The sequence below is a fragment of the Anomaloglossus baeobatrachus genome, chromosome 1 (assembly GCF_048569485.1).
Source record: "Anomaloglossus baeobatrachus isolate aAnoBae1 chromosome 1, aAnoBae1.hap1, whole genome shotgun sequence".
NCBI classification, from domain to species: domain Eukaryota; kingdom Metazoa; phylum Chordata; class Amphibia; order Anura; family Aromobatidae; genus Anomaloglossus; species Anomaloglossus baeobatrachus.
This window is the reverse complement of record NC_134353.1, coordinates 525,489,190-525,510,255: the sequence shown is the minus strand read 5'-3', so window position 1 is coordinate 525,510,255 and position 21,066 is coordinate 525,489,190. Positions and strand designations below refer to the sequence as shown.

Here is a 21,066-nt window from a genome sequence, read left to right as displayed (position 1 = left end):
CCTGCGATACACAACCAGATGTGATGCTGTTCTTGCTGTTGCTGCTATAATTTCTCCCCTAGGACTGAGGATTGGATAGTAAGGAGGAGAAAGTTGGATGTGCTCAGCTGGAAAATCAATTTACTTTCAAGGAATCATTGCATTGTGTAAATCATTCTACTTGATCTCCATCTAGTGGACATTTGTGAAAATACAAGGAGGTTTACATGCAAATCTTAATGGACATATACATACAATGGAACCTTGGATTATGAGCATAATTGGTTCTGGAAGTGCACTCTTAAACCAAGTTACTCTTATATCAAAGCAAATTTTCCCATAGGAAATAATTGAAACACATACAATTTGTTCCACAACCCAAAAATATTTACAGTATTTATACAAAATTGTTACAGTAATACAAAATAATGTACTATATCCATATAAAATTATTACAGTACACTAATACAAAATACTGTACAGTAAAAAACATATAAAACAAATTAAACTGCACTTCAGTTTACAATAAAATTGTTGGTGTGCGAGAGGTACAGCATAAGTAATGTGCTGCACTGGTTAGCAGAAAGAAAGTACAATACTATATCCAGAAATGCAAATTGATAGACATGCTAATGGAATTACCCTGCTACACATACAGTAAGTGTATTTGGTTTAATGATTAGTGCATGGTTAGAAACGCTTTCTACCGATATATGCGTTAGTGTTCCTTTTTTTAGGCAAATATCTAGAGAATGTTAGGTTACTTGGGGCAAAGTGGTTCAGTGTCTTAGCCATAAATTATAATAATCTTGATATTATTATTATTATTATTATTAATATTATTATTAATAATAATATTAATAATCTTTATTTATATAGCACCAACATTCAAAGATTCATATACAAACAGTCATAAGTAACAGTTATAGAAGATACAATAATTAAAGCAAAAATAATGACAACCTTGCTTGACAAAGCTTACAATCTACAATGAGGTGGGGGTGATACAAAGTACAAGTGCTAATGATGACCAGCCACTTTGAAGAAATTAAAAAATAAATGCGTGGGCTCCCGCCATATTTTGATCGCCAGTCAGGTAAAACTAGGCAGCTGGGGGCTGGCATTCTCGGCAGCCCGCAGCTGCCCCTAGAAATGGCACATTGTTTCTTAGTGCCATTTCCAGATGCTTTACCTGTTTCGTCCAGCGGCCCTGATGGTGGTGGCTCGCTGGGTAATAAAGGGGTTAATACCAGCTTTGTACTCTCAGATGGTACTAAGCCCAAAATACATGGTGTCATGCCAAATTAGACATAGCCACTATGAATTTCTAATAAACAGTAAAAAAGACACAACACAGAGAAAAAAAATTTAATTAGAAATAAAACAAAAAAACACATTTAGAGACTCCATCTTTATTATAAAAAAATCCTTAGTCTAACATAATCCACAAGGACAGCAATGTCAGGTTCATCATTCTGTACAGACACAGTCTATACAGAGTGAGAAGCAGAGAGAGCATTGTCAGCTCTGCTACATCGCTCTGTGCAGAGCGATGTAGCAGAGCTGACAGTGAGGGTATGATTGCACTTGTCACATAGCAGCACCCAGCAAAGCCTGACACTCTCAAGACAGGAGCGGTCAGCTGCATGGAAATACAGTATATGCAGCTGACCTGCTCCTGTTGGAAGATTGTGCACCGTGATGCGATGCGACACTCGCACAGTGACAATCACTTAACAAGACCTTTGATGATATCATAGTAATGTGATCAGTCTGTAACCAATGAGGTAATACAACATTCCTCCATGTGCTGAACCCCTAGCTATGCTTCTGACTAGAGATGAGCAATGTTCGAGGTTCACCAATTTCATGTTCGAGTGATTTCGGGGGGTGTTCGAGTCGTTCGACGAACTCGAACGATTTGCTAAAAGTTCGGCAGTTCGAGTTACGTTCGAGAGCGGTTCGATCACCAAAAGCAGGGCTTTTTACAGCTACAGTGTGCAGGGAGCCATCGCTGGCAGCCTGCAGTAAACTGGTAACCAGGGTAAATATCGGGTATTCAAGCAAAACGCTTTGCTTAATAACCCGATGTTTACCCTGGCTACGTGTGCAAAAATCCCCGAAAGCCACACAGAAGCACTTCCGTGTGACTTCCGTCGGATGCCGCTGCAGTCTGTGTCCCACTCCAGCTCCAGCCCCGCGGCTGCCCACTCAGCAGTGTCCTCAGCTGCCCGCACTGTACGGTGTCCGCAGCTGCCCACACTGCAGTGTCAGCATATTCCTGCACTGTAAGGTGTCTGCAGCTGCCCACACTACAGTGTCCGCAGCTGCCCACACTGCAGTGTCAGCATATGCCCGCACTGTATGGTGTCCGCAGCTGCCCACACTGCAGTGTCCGCAGCTACCCGCACTGTACGGTGTCCGCAGCTGCCCACACTGCAGTGACAGCAGGTTAGTGAAGTTCCTTACCTGCGGGGATGAAGTCCTCCCGACGTCAGTGCTGTCACTGTTCTCCGTGGCCGCCGCTTGTCACATCTCCTCTCGCTGCCGACCCGAGACAGTGACTAGCGGTGACGTCACAGGCACCCGCGATACTTGGTTGTGAAGGCGGCGGTCATTGAACTCAGTGACAGCTCTGCTATCAGGAGTGCACCGATCACCCCAGGTAATGTACCTCGCTAACCTCCTGACAGCAGCGCTCGTCATCCCCTGCAGTGACCTGGGCTGACCTATTGATGTTAGCTCAGGTCACTGCATTGCTCTCCCAGCCAATATGGAACATTCTGTTCTTCATTGACTGGGACATTGACTATGGTATGGATCGTCATGGGAACCCCTTGGATTACACCAGACCTGGATTTGTTGTTTTTTTCTAATAAATTGGTGAAAGAGGGAATGTTTTGGGGAGTGTTTTTTCAAATAAAAATGTGTTTGTCGTCTATTTTTTTTTTATTACTGACTGGGTTGGTGATGTCGGGTATCTGATAGACGCCTGACATCATGAACCCCAGGGTTTGATGTCAGGTGACATTACACATCTGGTATTAACCCCGTTGCCACCGCACCAGGGTAACAGGATGAGCTGGAACGAAGCACCAGGATTGGCGCATCTAATGGATGCGCCACTTCTGGGGCGGCTGCGGCCTGCTATTTTTAGGCTGGGGAGAGTACAATAACCATGGACCTCCCTAGTATAAGAATTTCAGACCCCAGCTGTCCGCTTTACCTTGGCTGGTGATCCAATTTTGGGGGGACCCCCACGTGTTTTTTTTTTTTTAAATTATTTATTAAATTTAAAATAACAGCGTGGGGTGCCCTCAGTTTTGGATTACCAGCCAAGGTGAAGCTGCCAGCTGTGGTCTGCAGGCTGCAGCTGTCTGCTTTACCCTAGCTGGCTATCAAAAATAGGGGGAACCCCACGTCATTTTTTTTTAAAATGTATTTATTTTTTTGGCTAAATACAAGGCTAAGCACCCCTTAGTGCAACATGAAAGGCACCAAAGGATGCAAAATTACAAAATGCAGGAGAGTGGGACATTATGTGTCTTTCTGCCATTATAATGACAGAAAAGACTGATATGAAGTGTACAAGCACAGGAAAATCACCAGAGCGCTCTATGCTGTGAAAAGCAGTAGAAAATGGCACTGGAGTGAACATGTGACCACCTCATGTAGGTTGAAGCTATATATCCTGAGTAAATTTATGTATTTTTCCTCCTTCAGTTTTTTTGCAGTACGCAAAAAAACGGAAAGCACACGGATGACAAATGGATGACATATGGACTGTATACGGAATGGAAACGGATGCCACACGGATGCATCCGTGAAAAAAACAGACCATTTTTTGCGGACTGCAAAAACGGATTGGTCGTGTGAATGTAGACTTATTCTGATCTGCCGTTTATAAACAGCAGGCAGAAATAAGTGAATAGCGCCCCACAGTGTCAGAAAATCTCCGGGATTTCAGGGCTAGCTGAGACCCTGGAGATTATGATTCAGGATGGTTTTTCCAGTCCCCGCTCACATGATCACCGGTATACACTGTATACCGATGATCACGTTACAGTAAATGACAGCGCCGGTAAAAATTTATTTATCTCCCATCTGGCATGAACAAACATGAAATAATTTAAAAAAAAACCGACGTGGGCTTTGCCCCATTTTTGGGTCCAGCCAGGTACAACTAGGCAGCTGGGGATTGGAATCCGCAGCACAGGTTAGCTTTCTGGGCCCCTCTGCTGCAAATTGCAGTCTGCAGCCGCCCCAGAAAATGGCGCTCTCATAGAAGCGCCATCATCTGGCGCTGTATCCAACTCTTCCAGCTGCCCTGAAGCTGGGTGGCTTGCTGGGTAAAAATGAGTTAATACTAGCTTTGGTTTACTAGCTAGTATTAAGCCAGAGATTCGTAATGTCAGGCAAGTTTGACCCGGCCATTAAGAATCTCCAATAAAGGGTTAAAAAAGAAAGACACCACACAGAGAAAAAATACTTTAATAGAAATAATTACACAGACACCCTTAGAGACTCCATGTTTATTACTCCCTGTCAGCCCTCCACGATCCATGGTCTTCTGTCTTCTTTCTCCTTCAACCCATGCAGCTCTGCTACATCAAGGAGCACAGCATGGGAGGAAGAACGCTGCTGCTTCCCATGCAGTCTATTCACTCAGTGAGTGAGCAGAAGCTGCGTGCTGTAAGCGGTAACGTCACCGCTGACAGGCGGGTTAACATAGCAACGGTGCTCCGATCACGTGACTCCCGGTGCCGCTATTTACCGGCTGTGACGGCTAGTCCCTGCATGTGGGCTGACTCTGTAAAGAGCGCCCACATGCAGGAACGGGGAGTCGACCATGTGCCACAGCATTTCGCCGGTATACGGACATGCTCAAACGAGCACCGCGTACCAGAGAGATACACTGATAGGACCTAGGACCTAGCATGACGTCATAGCCATGTGACCAGTCTGTAGCCAATGAGCTAATAGGCATGTCACTGGCCACATGCTATTTTGACGTCACGATAAGTCCTATCATCAGTGCTGGTTACCGGGAGGACGCAGCGATTATCGGAAGGAAAAGCGGCGGGAGACAGAGTGCAGGACGCGTCATGTTATGGCAATGTTTATTAACTGTATGGGTACATGTATAATGTGTTTTTATGTGTTTGCCTCTCATTGTTTTCAATGGAGTTAGAGTGGTTCGTCGAACGGTTCGTCGAACGTTTGTCGAACGGAACCTCCGTTCGGCGAACCGAACCAAACTCGAACACTAGGGGGGTGGCTCATCTCTACTTCTGACCCCACTACTTAAAAGCCATATATTGCACAGCTAAGGTCAATCCTGTATTATCTTTGCAGATTCAAAGATTAAATGGGTAGAAGACCTTTTGGTGAAATCTTGGTCATGTGAATACTGGTCACCCCTGAGGGAGTGAGGATGATCTGAAGATGAGTGTGCACGGTAAGTTCTCTACATTATGTGTGTGTGTCTGTATTATATACTGATGCGTGTTATGCACTGATGTTTATGTTGCATCCTGTTGTGTGTATGATATATAGTGATGTGTGTTACAGACTGATGTGTGTGTTATATACTCATGTGTATATACAGTGCCTTGAAAAAGTATTCATATCCAGTAAACGTTTGCACATTTTTTCATGTTACACACTCAAACTTTAATTTATTTTATTAAGATGTTATGTGATATACCAACACCAAACTAGCAAGTATTTGATAAGTTTAAAGAAAATGATACATGTTTCACTAAATATTTTAAAAATATAAATATGAAAATTGTGATATGAAATTTGTATTCAGTGCTCTGTGGGACCACCTTTTGCTGCAATTACTGCTGCAAGTCTTTTGCGTTATGTCATTACCATCTTTGCACATCTAGAGCCTGAAGTGTTTGCCCTTTCTTCTCTACAAAATACATCTAGCTCAGTGAGATTTTATAGAGAACATCTATGAACAAACATTTTCAAATTTTGACACAGATTCTAAATGGGATTTAGGTCTAGATCACTCAAACACATGAATATGCTTTTGTAACGACCCTGTTGCATGGTCGTTACAGGGTATTGTATAATATCCTTTCCCAGGAGGAGGTAAGTTCACACACATCACATCACCAGGAAGGGGTTAATAGATTTTCAGCAAATAGCTCAGATTTGCATGACTCATCCTGTCTTCTAAATGAGCAGGAAGCAGGTGGCTTCACACAGACAGGTCACCATGACAATGTCCTGCTAGGGTGGGGGCCTGAGCTAGGAGTGAGCTGGAGAGAAGGCAGGAAGTCTAATCAGAACCGTCTGGAATGTGAAAGAGGACAGACCTCTGCAGGGGTAGCTCCTGTAGAGGGGAACCAGCCAGACCAGGGCTAGTAACACCTGGAGGAAGGGAACAGGGACAGGTACTGGGGAGAATGTACCTGGTGGCGCCTGGTAGGGTCCCTGAGCTTTTCAGGGGTGCCACCGGAATAGTAGAGAGAGACAGAGAGGCGGCGAGTCCCCAAGAAGCTTCATGCCACGGGGACAGCAACCAAATGCACACGAAAGAGAGACCCTCAGATTACCCTACCGGACCCTGCCTCTGACGTGCCCGGGACCAACCGGAGGTTACAACGGCGAGGACCAACACCCTGGTTCAATGTTGGAAAAGACCGGTGAATAAAAAAAGGAACTGGAACCCACATCCAGTGTCTCTTGTGAGTAAATCCACTGCCCTATGCCCTGGTGCTCCTGTGGACTGCCACCCCGGTTCTCACTAACCTCCCGGGGCTCCAACGCTCCATCCGTGGGGAACGATTCCATCTCGGCTGCATGTAACATCTGCCCTGGAGAGAAGCTATGCAGCGTCGGCTAGTCACCTGGCCGCATACCACGGGTGGCGCTGCTTTCAACCCCCGATCCCATCCCATACCGTTCCTGGGGGAGAGAAGAGTTGCAGGGGAGGGGGTCCATGGCAGAGGAGACCGAGGCCCCAGTCACCGCTGCAACCGGTGATGTGCTCCCAGGAACCCCATTCCCTTCTTTTCATTACCCCCTTGTCACCCCGGACTGTCGAATTCTTTAATTAAACGTGCCGGGGTCACAGAAACCGAGTCCGAACACCACCGGCCCGGTGACCGTGCGAGCCCTGCAAGCCCCGGCGTGGGCATTTCACTTTGATCTAAATTAAATGTAATAATTTTAGCTTTGGCAGTATGTTGCCCTGCTGGAAGGTGAAATGACACGCTAATCTTAAGTCTTTTGCAGCCTCTAACAGGTTTTCCTCCAACATTGCCGTGTATTTAGCTCCATCCTTCTTCCCATCAACGCTACCCAGCTTTCCTGTACCTACTGAAGAAAACCATCCCCACAGCATAATGCTGCCACCACCATGTTTGATGGTAAACATGATGTTTTCAGAATGATGTGCAGTTTTATTTTTCCACCACACATAGTATTTTGCATGTAGCCCAGAAAGTTCTACTCTGATCTCATGTGACAAGAGCACCTTCTTCCATATGCTAGCTGTTTTCCTTCCTTGATTTTTTGCAAACGGAACTTATGGCTTGCTTTAAAAATGTCTTTCTTGCCACTCTTCCATATAGGCCAGATTGTGTTATATACTGATGTCTGTGTGTGTCATATACAGGACTGATGTGGCTTTACACACTGATATGTGTGTGTGTTATATACTAAAGTGTGAGATATACAGTGGGGAAAAGAAGTATTTGATGAACTGACGATTTTGCAAGTTTTCCCACCTACAAAAAATGGAGAGGTCTGTAATTTTTATTTTAGGTACAGTTCAAATGTACATACAGAATAAAAAAAATCTAGAAAATCATATTTTATGATTTTTAAATAATTTATTGTATTTCATTGCATTGAGTAAGTATTTGATCACCTACCAACCAGCAAAAATTATGGCTCTCACAGACCTGTTATATTTTTTTTAGGAAGCCCTCCTACCTCTGCACTCATTCCCTGTATTAATTGCACCTGTTTGAACTCACTACCTGTATAAAAGACACCTATGCACACACTCAATCAATCACACGCCATCATCTCCACCATGGCCAAGACCAAAATGCTAAGGACACTAGGAACAAAATTGTAGAATGCACAAGACTGGGACGGGCTACAGGACAATAGGCAAGCAGCTTGGTGAGATGCTAACAACTGTTGGTGCAATTATTAGAAAATAGAAAAAAGACAAGATGACTGTCAATCTTACTCAGTCTGGGGCTCCATGACAGATCTTGCCTTGAGGGGTAATGATTTTGAGAAAGGTCCGGAATCCTCCAAGAACAACACGTGAGGACCTGGTCAATGACCTGAAGAGAGCTTGGACCACAGTCTCAAAGATTACTATTAATAACACACTTCGCCATCATGCATTAAAATCCTGCACAGCATGCAAGTTCCCCTGCTCACGCCAGAACATGAAGTTCGCCAATGACCATCTAGATGAACCAAAGGAGGCATGGGAGAAGGTCATGTGGTTACATGAGTCTAAAGTAGAACTTTTTGGTATTAACTTCACTCGCTGTGTCTGAAGGAAGAAGAATTCACCTGACGAAGATATTGTGTATATCGAAACGCGTTGTGGCTTTGATAAAACAAATAAAATTTACTAAACGATTTGTGACCTCCATAGCGCTCCTTTAGACCATGATTCTCTTTTATTGAAGGAAGAAGAAGGATGAGTGCAACCCAAGAACACTGTCCCAACTATGAAGGATGGGGGTGGAAATATCATAGTTTGGGGGTGCTTTTTAGCAAAGGGGACAGGACGACTGCATCATATTGAAGGGAGGATGGATGAGGTCACGTATCACAAGATTTTGGCCAATAACCACCTTCCCTCAATAAGAGAATTGAAGATGGGTCTTTCAGTATGACAATGACCCAAAACACACAGCCAGGGCCACTAAGGAGGGGCTCCGTTCAAAGCATTTTAAGGTCCTGGAGTGGCATAGCAGTCTTCAAACCTGAACCCAATAGAAAATCTTTGAAGGGAGCTGACACTCAATGCTGCCCACGACAGCCCTGAAACCTGAAAGATAAAGAGAAGATCTGTATGGAGAAGTGGGACAAAAAATACTTATTCTCCACACTGTATACTGATATGAGTGTTTTGTCTATTGACGTTTGTCATAAACTATTGCATTATATACTGGAGAGTGTTATACAGCGGGTGAAACAAGTATTGAACACGTCACCAAGTAAATATATTTCTAAAAGTGCTATTGCTATGAATTTCTCACCAGTTGTTGGGCCCAATCCATTCAATTCACAGAAGCAAAGAAATTAAACCACAGATGGCCATACATTTAGTGATGTGTAATAATGAGAAATGATATAGGGAAAAAGTGTTGAATGCGACAATTCTGAGGCGGCTCTGGGCTGCTATTTTTAGGCTGGGGAGGGCCCAATAACCATGGGCCTCTCCAGCCTGAGAATGCCAATCTCTAGCTGTCTGCTTTATCTACGCTGGGTATCAAACTTGGGGGTGGACTGCTTGCCTGTTTTTAAAATTATTTATTTAAATAATTTTAAAAAAGCCACATGGGGTCCCCTTTTTTTGATAGACAGCCAAGATGGAGCCTCCAGCTGTCTGATTTTATCTGCGCTGGGTATCAAACATATGGGGGACTTCAAGCCATTTTGTCTAATTACCGAATTTTTCAGACTATGAGACGCACCGGACCATAAGTCGCACCCTGGTTTTAGAGAAGGAAAATAGGAATGTGGTCATGACACACTGTTATGGGGTGAGGATCTGCTGCTGACACTGTTATGGGGGTAATGTCCTCAAATTCTCTACTAAGGTACCCCATCCTGGTAATGATCCTCCTGCCTTGTATATGATCCTCCTGCCTTGTATATATATGTCCCTCATCCTGGTATAGCCCCCATCCTGCAATATACTGCCATCCTGGTATGTGCGCCCATCCTGCTATATACCCCATCCTGGCTTATGGCTGCATCCTGCTATATACCCCATCCTGGCATATGGCCGCATTCTGCTATATACCCCATCCTGGTGTATGGGCGCATCCTGCTATACCCCATCCTGGTATATGCCCCCATCCTGCTATATACCCCCATCCTGGTGTATAGCCGCATCCTGCTATATACCCCATCCTGGTGTATGGCCGCATCCTGCTATATACCCCATCCTGGTATGTGCCCCCATCCTGATATATACCCCTATCCTGTTGTATGGCCACATCCTTCCGGCACAGACAGGAGGACGAGCAATGCTGCAAGGATCGTGGCCGGTGAGTGTACTGATCACTGCCCCACCGCGCTGATGATGATGCGCGAGGGGCAGTGAATATAGCCACACATGATCACTCCAGGCTGTAGTTGCCAGGGGTCATCATGCTGGCCGGCTGTTTAGTATGCGCGCATCCCCCGCTCATCATCCCGCCCACCTGTCAGAGCCTGCTTCAGTGCTGAGATGATGGGCGGTAGGATGCATACATATGAAATGAGCGGGCCCACATGGTCATTGCAGGCGCTGCTACAGCCTGTTCACACCGCCGATGATCTGCTCCACCGCAGCACCCTCATTCCCCGCAGCCATGCCCTACATTCAGACTATAAGATGCACCCCGCACTTTCCCCCAACATTTGGGGGGAAAAAAGTGCGTCTTATAGTCCGAAAAATACGGTATTTGTTTATTTTTACACTCCACTTCGGGACCCAGACAGCTAGTGTGAAGGCAACCAATCACAGATGTCAGCACTCTGGCAGTCTGACTGCAACCAATCACAAATGTTGTCACAGAAGGTGGGAAAGCAGTGAGTATTCATGAGATTTAATGAGTAGGCCGTGAAGCAGTGTGACAGCTGTGTGCAAACTCAAAAAGAATAATTGTTCTGCTTTAATCCCTCTTTTTCTTAATTTTTCTTTTTTTTTATCCAGTGGTCAAACCCAAACAGTAATACAGACTTCCCTGCGAAGTCAATGTTCGGGATCGAATAGCAAGTGCAAGGGAGCGCAAGTGTGACGCCCTGGCCTATCAGGTCATCACAGGGTATTGTGCAATCTGCCCTTCTGCACAGTATCCACCCTCCTTGGTTACGGGACCTGGTTCTTTGTTGTTGCTAACAGCTTAAGCCAATCAAAATCCTAGGAACACTTTACACTTAACCCACCAGACACACCATTGGAAGGCCTGAAGGGAATAGGGCCGCCCACATGGGGGGTTGGTAAGGGAAGAGTGAAGAAAGTGACAGTTGAGTTGTGCAGTGGAGAGTGAAAGGAGAGGTCAGAGGAGCAGGGCTCCTGTAGTACTAGGTGGCAGACGTTGGTCTGGGCCTTGTAGTAGCTGGAACCCTGGTCGCAGGGGATTGTGTCAAGGGGCACGGACTGCCGAAGGAGGGCAACCGGTGGCCTTGAGCTATCACTGGGCAGGAGCCAGGGCACGACGGAGTACGTGGACCCCAGGCCGGAAAGTAGTTTCACTCGTTCCGGTAATTTACCCGACGGGGGTGAAGACTTCAAGTGTCATCCCCAACCCGCTCCAAAAAAGGGGTACTAGCGCACCGATGGGTTAGGACTTTCTCAATACAGTCCAAAGAAATCCAACGTGTGAACCCTGAGAGCAAGCTCACTCCGTTAGCCATACGGGTGAGCGGGACCCGAAGAGTTTTATACCCAAGGGTCCAACAGAGACAAAGGTGCCAAGGACAGGGCCAGAGGCTAACAGCAACACCAAGGGCACGGACCCAAGCGTGCTCCCTACAAGCTGCAGTGGTGCTCAGAATTCTGGTTTACAAGCTGTCGGTGTTGTTATTCCTGGACTGAGTGAGTACACTAAAAACCCCTCTTCCTATCCCCAACGGCACCCAAACACCAACCGTCCAACGGGCCCCGGGACACAAACCCCCTACCCACGGAGGGGTTAAACATCAGGCTGCTGCATCGTCACCGGGCTCCCCAACGATAGCGAACATTCTCATCCCCCTGTACATAGCCCCTTTTTCATCGAGCGGCCGCACGACCCCCGGGTCCGGAGACCCCTCGAGCCACCGCGAATCCAGATCTGAGCAGCCCAGCTGCTGGCACAGGAGCGGCACACAAGCAGGAAGGCCTCTGAACTCACCTGGCTAGGTGGATCCCCTCAATTGCTTCCAAGCTGACCGGACCTCCGTTACCACTTGGACCATTCTCCCTTGCCTGTATCATCTACTACCGAGTAAAAGGTAAAGGAAACTGTGGCCCCTGTGTTGTCCAGTTATTGCCAACGTCCTCAGTCCTTCACCCCAATGTTAAGTCCTTCCATCATCCGTAAAGACTACTACTCCCAACAGCCCTGGGGCCCAGCTCTACCTGTGGAGAGCTATACCAACTCAGCTGCATCACCACCAACCCCCAGGGAACTGAACAGTAGCGGCGGCACTAATCTTGACGTATAGCACAGGTGGCGTCACAACATCTCCCCTGTAAATATTCCCCCAATGATCAGCCATTTATTAAAACGACACCGCCGGGATCACGGAACTGGTCCCTGTCGCTGTGACATCCACCTAGCAGAGGAGAGCCGGCCTGGTAACGAGTAGAGTTGAGCGCGGTTCGCGCTTTGAGGTTCTCCAGTTCTAGGCTCGAGTGATTTTGGGGCCTGTTCTAGATCGAACTAGAACTCGAGCTTTTTGCAAAAGCTCGATAGTTCTAGAAACGTTCGAGAACGGTTCTAGCAGCAAAAAAACAGCTAATTCCTAGCTGGCTTTCCGCTGTAATAGTGTAAGTCACTCTGTGACTCACACTATTATGACATTTCAGTGTATAGTGTGCGGGAACAGCGCCTTCAGATCACTGCTGTTTGTATAATGGCGATCGCCATTTTTTTTTTTTTCTTGTCTTCCTTCCCTAAGCGCGCGCGTGTAATGGGGAGGGCCAGCATGTCAGCCAATCCCAGACACACACACAGCTAAGTGGACTTTTAGCCAGAGAAGCAACGGCATGTGTGATAGGATGTCCATGTCACATGTCCCTGCATTATAAAAATGGACATTTTCCTCCAGCACGCCATTATCTGCCTTCTGCGTCCTTGGTGTCAGACATCACTGGCGCAGCTCCGTCCTGAGTCCTATCGCCGATACTGCTGTATGCGCTCCATACACAGCGCTGGACAGCTTAGGGAGAGCACTTTCTATCAGTCCTTTTAAGGGCTTGTACCGGCAGGGTCAGAGCCATAGGTGACAGGTCCTGAAAACAGAGACAGCGTCTGTGTAGCTAAGGTCAGGGATTTCCTCGCTGCATTTCCCCATTAGGAGGGAATAGAAAGGCAGGCTTCCATTCCTCTACCCAGAGCCCCACAATCCTGGCACTGTACCCTCCTGTCCTCTGCACACTCCAACTCATTATAACTAAGCCATTATACTAGCAAACACTGAGTGTACCTAGTGTCATCCTAAACGTGGCTATTGGACTTCTGTATAGTCCCAGTAGTTCACAAATATTTGCAGCACGTCTGCCTGCATTGCACACTCAAACTCATTATAACTAAGCCATTATACTAGCAAACACTGAGTGTACCTAGTGTCATCCTAAACGTGGCTGTTGGACTTCTGTATCGTCCCACTAGTGCAAAGATATTTGCAGCACGTCTGCCTGCATTGCACACTCAAACTCATTATAACTAAGCCATTATACTAGCAAACACTGAGTGTACCTAGTGGCATCCTAAACGTGGCTGTTGGACTTCTGTATAGTCCCAGTAGTGCAAAGATATTTGCAGCACGTCTGCCTGCATTGCACACTCAAACTCATTGTTACTAAGCCATTATACTAGCAAACACTCAGTGAACCTAGTGGCATCCTAAACGTGGCTATTGGACTTCTGTATAGTCCCACTAGTGCAAAGATATTTGCAGCACGTCTGCCTGCATTGCACACTCAAACTCATTGTTACTAAGCCATTATACTAGCAAACACTCAGTGAACCTAGTGGCATCCTAAACGTGGCTGTTGGACTTCTGTATAGTCCCAGTAGTGCACAGATATTTGCAGCATGTCTGCCTGCATTGCACACTCAAACTCATTGTTACTAAGCCATTATACTAGCAAACACTCAGTGAACCTAGTGGCATCCTAAACGTGGCTGTTGGACTTCTGTATAGTCCCAGTAGTGCACAGATATTTGCAGCACGTCTGCCTGCGTTGCACACTCAAACTCATTGTTACTAATACATCATAATACCAAAAATTGAGTAAACTTAGTGGCATACAAGAAGTGGCTGTTGTACTCCATTAGTGTCCCACTGGTGCCAAGCTATGTGCAGCACCTCTGCATGACACCCTCCTGCTCTGTTTTTAATAAGCTATAATAAGAGCAAAAAAATGCTGCCATTTAGTGGCATACAAGAACTGGCTGTTGTATTTCATTATTGTCCCACTGGTGCCAAGCTATTTCTAGCACCTCTGCATGACACCCTCCTGCTCTGTTTTTAATAAGCTATAATGATAGCAAAAAATACTGCAACTTAGTGGCATACAAAAAATGGCTGTTGGACTCCTTTATTGTGCCACTTGTGCCAAGCAATCTCAAGCACCTCTGCATTCTACCCTCATGCACATTTTGCTATGCTAATTTTATAGCAAACTTAGGGAATTACTTGCTGCATTTGATCATTAGGAGGGATAGAAAGTGAGGCTTCTTTTACTGTCCTGGTACCCACAGAACACGGCCACTGTACCCATCTGTCCACTTTTGCCACGCTATTTAATTTGCCCAAAGAGCTGAATCTTTTTCTGCCATCCTAAAATTGTCTGGAATACTAAGTTAGTGTTCCTTTGCTGCCAAGCAAGGTACAACACATGTGCATTCTACACTCCTTTCCATTTCTGGAATTCAATTATTAACTGCAGGTAGTCCAGCCAATCTGTGACGAAGGTGCAGGCGTGGATATAATGTAGCCTGCATCCAATGATGGTTCTCTCGATGTCTGACAGCTCAACAATACCTTCTGTTTCCACTTCCAAAACAAGTGATGACCTGCCAATCACACTCCCTGTTGCGGGTAAAGGAGTGGAAGTTCAGTGTGAAAAACCATGTGTGACTGCTGTCCCCACAGTCACAGAGGATGAAGAGCACGCAGATGCACTTGATGGGGCAGGCAGTGGTTGCACAGGCACGCTAGGCCGCATTGTAGCACAGTGAAATTCATATTGCGACTTATGCTTCATTTTAAGTCGTGTACAGGGTGGGCTCCCCAGTATGCAGCAAAACCAGGCAACAGGAAAAGGACTCTAGGCAGTTGGGTTGATAAATGATTGTTTAACTTTACCAAAACAAACAATAAGAACCATGCATACAATTTAAATAATTGAACAATCTATTCTGTTGCCTACTACCTGCTAATCCCTCTGTGTAGCAGTAATTGTGTGTTTGTGCGTGTGTGTGTGTGTGTGTGTGCGAACACGACTTACCAGTGGCGCATCACAAGAGCTTCCAAGTTATCTACCTAAACATAGACAAAACACATTACCCCCCCTGAATACCCTTGTTAGCTGAAGCCTCACAGATAATGCAGATGATAACAGTGTGAATGCAAACCACACAGCTCTGCAACACAGTCATGGAAATCTTGAAAAGCAACAGTCAATGCAAACATGTGTTGCTGTCCCTCTATGATTTAAACTGTACGTGACAATTTGACAGTGCAGAGGCAGCAAGTCTTATTGTCTATATAGTCGGCCTACCCAGAACAGATATGTGTTTTGCTAATAAAACAAAGTGTTGCGTGCCCGCATTATTGTCTGGGCACAGCCTACCGTACCCGGGTACTGTGATGTCCAGTTGCCAGAAATACAGACTTTACGCTCCTCTCACGGGAAACAGTATAGACAGCACCGTAAGAATGTTGGTCTGTGGCACAGGATGCTGCTCACTGACGTTACAGTGCTCATCATCAAAGTACAACACAACTCCCCTCACAATTGAACGAACTGTTTCCGCGGTGGCTCCTTGCTGTAACACACACCTTTAGCTTTTCCTTCTGTTCATAGACAGCATCTCCAAGTCCACACCCGAAGAGCAATTTTATATTGCTATAGTGACCAAAGGCAGATCCAAAAAAACAGCAGCCCCTTGTGTGTAGTCTGCAACAATGCATGCAATGAACGGCAAATAAGCATATTGCGTTGACAGTTGCTAAAGCTGAGCAATACACCTTCACGCTGTCAATTCATATCCATGTGATACTTCATGGAGGAAGTACTCAAAAGTGTGAGTTTTTGCCTTCTACTTACAGATTGTTGACAAATCTTACAGATTCCATGACTTGGGTGATCCTTTGCGATGTCCAAAAATTCACAGGCTAGGAAAGGCTTACAGCCCATGCGACCTGCATAGCCAACACGACTTCTGCTCAGAGTCAAAGTTGTGGTCCAGGATTCAGTTGTTGACGTGCTTCCAGTACTTTGTCTCTGGCCAGGAAGACGCAACGTAACCTCGTCGTCAGTAGCATCCTCCTCCACCTCCTCTGCTGACCTCATCGACTGGCTGACTTTGGTTTGACAGTAAGTGTGGTCTCCAACCTCATCAATAACCATGTGTGTTTTCATTCCCCTCGTCCTGAGTCCTCCGAGACAACCTCTTCCTGCCCTGACCGAATAGTAAAATAGTAAAATTGTCCTTCCAATCAGGTATCTGTGCTCCTCATCATGTTCCCCATTGTCTCCACCAGGAGGATTTACTTTTTGGAAATGAGGGTGTAGATTAGGCTCAGCACCTTCTTCATCGGGGCCTAGATCCCACTCACAAAGCTTCTGGCCATCTGCGCAGATCATTTCCCCTGTCTCATGGAATTCGCTACCTCAACACGTCAGATTATCTGCTACACCCGCAAGCTTCAAACTGAATCTGAAAACTCATCTGTTCAGAAATGACTATAACCTTCAATGACACCACCACCATACGTACTTGACGCTCAACCTAAACCACTCCTACTGTCTCCTCCCAAAAATCCTTTAGAATGTAATCCCGCAAGGGCAGGGCCCTCTTCCCTCTGTACCAGTCTGTCTATAGTTACTTGTATATGTATTCTGTATGTAACCCCCTTCTTATGTACAGCACCATGGAATCAATGGTGCTCTATAAATCAATAATAATAAAAATAATAATAACTTCCTTGTCTGTACTCATTGCAGCTTTGGAGCAGACCTCTGATTCCCAGGCTATAGTGCGACTGAACAGCTATGCAAACTCAACCATCTCTGTCACCCCATACTCAGCAGGGCTGGTGGAAACTTGAGAGCTGTTAGGAAGCAAGTGCGATTGGATTGACACCACAGAGGAATGGAGTATTTGGGATCTTGAAATTGGGGTGGAGGAGAGGCCACTTTATGGAGCACTTCAGATCCATTGAAGCAGCTGCTGTTTTGGCCTCATCTACATTTGTTAGCGATGGTCGTGTCCATGAAAAAAGGGATCATATCAGATTATCCATGGGAAGAAGTACACCTGTTCTTTTGGATGGTATTTGTTGTTACAAAACGGTGACGCCTTAAACGCAAGCAGCCTGCTGCGGTTTCAGTTGCGCCCAGGCATCAGCTGCCATTTAGGTCTGTGCCTCGGGTTGTCCAGCTGGCTGCTTTCTCCTCCACGTCTAAGTGTGGAGAGGCAGCTAGTGCGCATGCGTGTGCCGATTTACCCCAGCTGCAGCCTAACTCCAGTGTTTCGCCTAGTGAGTATGCTCAGCCTGACTGTGCCATTCCTGAGGCTAAGTCTTCTTTTCGGGCTACAGCGCATGCTCCCACACTTAGTGCGAAAAGCCTCTTTGCACAGGTACTTGCACTCCGTGCCGGGTCTAAGTCCTGTGTTGTGCCTAGACACCATGCTAAAGCTGATAGTCTTTTTACAGAGACTGTATTTCATGCAACTGACCATGGTCAGGCACTTACTGCATCAGAAACTAGGTCCGGTAATGAACGCTTTGGCCCTGCCCCTGATGTGGGGGGCCCATTTAGACCACAGGGCATCAGGTGTCCTGACGATGTGGCCAGGCCACTCCCAAATGGCTTGCAGAGGCCCGCCCCTATGACTTGTCACCTCATTATTGATGGTCAGACGATGACTGGTGAGGTGTTTGGGTTGATATAGAAGGGTTAATAGTTTCTCTTTTTCTTTATTAAAGATTTATTGTTATTAGTAAGTATATCTGATGGTAGTTCATAGTCATTATGGAGCCTACGGAATAAGAGACAGACTCAAGGATTATTATGGTTTCTAAATGTTCTTCTTATCTCATATGCATGACTCTACATTTTTGTTTTGCTAAAACTTAAAGGTCATATGAACAATTAGTAAAGTTCAGCTCGAAGTTTTTTTCTTTTTCTTTTGCAATATCACATTGATCTGTAAATGGTATAAATAAACTGTACTTTGATGAAATAAACAGAAGAAATTGATCATGCCCACATGGATGCTGGTCTTTTCTCTCCGAGCGCTCGATCTTGATTAGGTCTGAAGAGGCCTAACTCAAGAGAACCTCACTGGTGATCCCATAAGCTGACTTGTGACAAAACAGAACAGCTACAACAGTTTGGTGCCCAACGTGGAGCCGTGGCCAACCAGCCTATTCGGAAGAAGTTTTGGGGACTCTTGAGACAGTGAAATTTCAGCTGCAGCAAGGTGAGAAGCTTTATTCTTACACTTCATTTCACTCTCTCTGATTTCCCGAATATTCTGGGTAAGGCTGTACACACGGTTCAAGAACTCTGGCATCACCAGTGAGTATTGTTTTTTTCATGCATGTCTGAATGAGAGTTGAAATATAGAGTAATAAGATAATCTGTTGTCCGTCCATTAACTGATTGCATAGAGTGCATAGCACGGAATTTGGGACAGTCTCTGTATAATTGCATTTGCTGTGTTGCTGTGTTTTGTGTTTTTGTGGCAATACTCTGGTCTAGGGATATGTGTTCATAAGTGGTTTCATATTAATGCCTAGATAAAGTAGGGAGGCAATAGGTTGTTGTATATTGATGAGAAGCCTCTGAATAACAAAGTGACAAGTAATTGTGATAAGAGACTTGGTGAAATAATATGTATGTATAAGTCTAATGGTTATATGTCATACTGTGGACTGTGAAAAGATGTTCCGGTTGTGAAATGTCACAGGGCATAGCCATATAGAGTATTTGAGTGGATACCTGACATATGTATTTTTTCCCATCAGTATCAAGAGCGGTTTAGATAATTTTATTTGCATGTGAGGTTAACTGATCCTTGGAAGGTGTATTGTTACCTATGCTTCTGGAATCAATGAATGAGTAAGACAAGTGGTCCTGGGATCTGTCCTTATAGTGAGATATTGTGTGTTTCTTCCCCTCAAAATGGGGATGAAGGTTTTATAGTAAAGTAGAATATTAGTGCTGTGAAGGTATATAAGTGGTCTCAATTTTCTGCAGGGATTGTGTATTATACCAGTGGGTATTAGGATTGTGTTTTGGAAGCTGAATCTGAACGAGATAAGACTCTTGCTAAACAAACTGTGCGCTGGCTGACATTCTTTTGGGAGGGGTCAAGTGAACAGCTGCGCGATTTTCTGCCCTCTGTGAGAAGTCAGCTCTGTTAATTGTTTTGGTTTAACTCTTACGTTTGTTGCTGAAATACTTTGTAAAGGACCAGCATGGAGTAGCCAAACTGCACACATCAGGTCAAGTGGGTTAGAGAGCCGTGTGGCCTTCCCACTTACATGGAGGTGGTCTAGCAGGTGAGAGGACTATCACACCTGGTCCTTCCTGCTTTAGTCATCTGGTCTATTGGGTGAGAGGTGTTTTTTAACCCTTCCCAATACGCCCTACAAGTGTAGCAGGTGAGAGTGAATGCTGATTGAGCCTTCTTGCTACCACTTGAGAGCCCATTCTGACTTGCCAGGAGACGTGTGGCCTGTTAACAAGGTTCAGGGACACTGAGAGGGCATTTGCAGAAAGGTGGGCTGTGTGGGAATAAGTTGAAGCCATGGGCAACTTGTTCAGTGTGCAGCGTGGGGCTCCAGCAGGATCCAAAACAGCCAAACAGATAGTGCAAGAAAGAGAAGGCAAAGAAGCAGTGAAAAATGTCAGACCGATACTCAAAAAGGCAGACATGCCAGAGTACGGATGTTTGGATGTTGAGAAATGGCACAGATTCAGGGAAGAAAAGAGAGGTTGGATAAAAGACAAGAGGGTAGAGCAACAAGTAAATAAATGGTGTCGTGTGGCTGAAGAGGTGCAGCATTGTGGATATAAAGAGACCACAGCGGGAGATAAGGTGTATTATGAATGTTTTAATGCACCAAAAGCAGGAATTGTGACTGCTACCGCCCCCCCTTCTCATAAGCAGAAACCCAGACCAGATGAATGGACTTGTAAACATTGTAGTCAGAAAAACCCAGACTGGAGAGGTACTTGTGCTACATGTAATGTTACTCGCCCTAAGCGGATTGCACTAAATCCTGTTCGAACCAGATCACATGTGATGACAGAGGACGCTGACACTGAGACAGAGGTAGTGAAGGAATTGAGTTTTGCGGAGGAAGCTGACGGTGAGGAAAGGAAAGAACACGCTGGGACCAGTACAAAAAAATCAGATACATCCCGACCGAGGAAGGTCACAAGAATCAGACAGACACAGGAATATTACCCCTGGAGCCCCTCTGACCAGCTAGCTATGTTGAAACAGTTACCTGACCCTGAAAACCAACCTTTCCCATTTTACAGGCAAATACAGACAATACAGGTGACTTATAAATGCACTTGGGCAGACCTCGAGAGTTTGGTGACTGCAAAAGCAGGTGACGTGCTGGGACACATAATTAAGACGCATACTGATATGATGAAGGAGCAATCATGGGTCATGGACGTTGAGTCTGAGAGGTCTGGAATGACGTACTGTGAGGCATTGAAAGGATGGGCTACAAAGAAACAAACAGAGCAGTCTGTACTGATGACTGACGTGACACAGCAAAAAGGGGAGAGTATAGAGACGTACTTTGGGAGGTTACAGCTGAAGTGGACAGACATGGGGTACAGTGCAAGAAACGACCTTGATATCAAAATATTGGTGAATGCATTCATTGACGGTATGAATAAGTTTTTAC

At 45.5% G+C, this 21,066-nt stretch overlaps 1 protein-coding gene across 1 annotated transcript in view; it reads right to left on the bottom strand.

Moving 5' to 3' along the window:
• The window catches only part of LOC142310926 (uncharacterized), a 375,823-nt gene that overhangs the window by 263,303 nt on the left and 91,454 nt on the right, over positions 1 to 21,066 (bottom strand). The window lies entirely within an intron of this gene.